At 47.8% G+C, this 475-nt stretch overlaps 1 non-coding gene across 1 annotated transcript; it reads left to right on the top strand.

Annotated features, from left to right (window-relative positions):
• The first annotated feature begins 301 nt into the window (after positions 1-301).
• LOC129114966 (U5 spliceosomal RNA) lies at positions 302-416 on the top strand. The gene has a single exon (XR_008532765.1). It is a non-coding gene; the product is annotated as a U5 spliceosomal RNA (small nuclear RNA).
• The last annotated feature ends 59 nt before the right edge of the window (positions 417-475 follow it).

Raw genomic sequence — 475 nt, 5'->3', positions numbered from 1 at the left:
TGTTCTCCCACTCTCAAATCACTATATCCATCAGCCGTGTCTGCTGGGGGAAATTATTTCCAGCTCTGAATCAACAGCGAGGGGGAAGGAAGATAAATACAGCTATTCAGTTTCGCCGATTTGATTGGAGGGAAATAAATTGAAGAATGTGGGAATATTGCCCTCTCGGAAGGAAATGTGGGCGGGAGTAGTGGAATGGGTGTGGCTTGGAATTTGGAACGCGCCACGTCGACTGAGGCTCACCGCGAGAGTTTTGGCTGGGACGACTGGTGTCTCTGGCTGCTCTCACCGGGGGCGGTACTTACTTTGGTTTCTCTTCATAACGCACAAGTCTTTCGCCTTTTACTAAAGACTTCCGTGGAGAGGAACACCAATGAGTTGAACCTATTTTTGGCAGGCTTTGCCATTCGGCTGAGCCTTGTGTACTTGTCAAAAGAATAGAAGCTGATTTTAACAAGACAAGTGTGCTTGACCT

The sequence above is a fragment of the Anoplopoma fimbria genome, unplaced genomic scaffold, assembly GCF_027596085.1.
Source record: "Anoplopoma fimbria isolate UVic2021 breed Golden Eagle Sablefish unplaced genomic scaffold, Afim_UVic_2022 Un_contig_6424_pilon_pilon, whole genome shotgun sequence".
NCBI classification, from domain to species: domain Eukaryota; kingdom Metazoa; phylum Chordata; class Actinopteri; order Perciformes; family Anoplopomatidae; genus Anoplopoma; species Anoplopoma fimbria.
The sequence above is the reverse complement of the archived record's forward strand: the minus strand, read 5'-3'. Positions and strand labels throughout refer to the sequence as shown.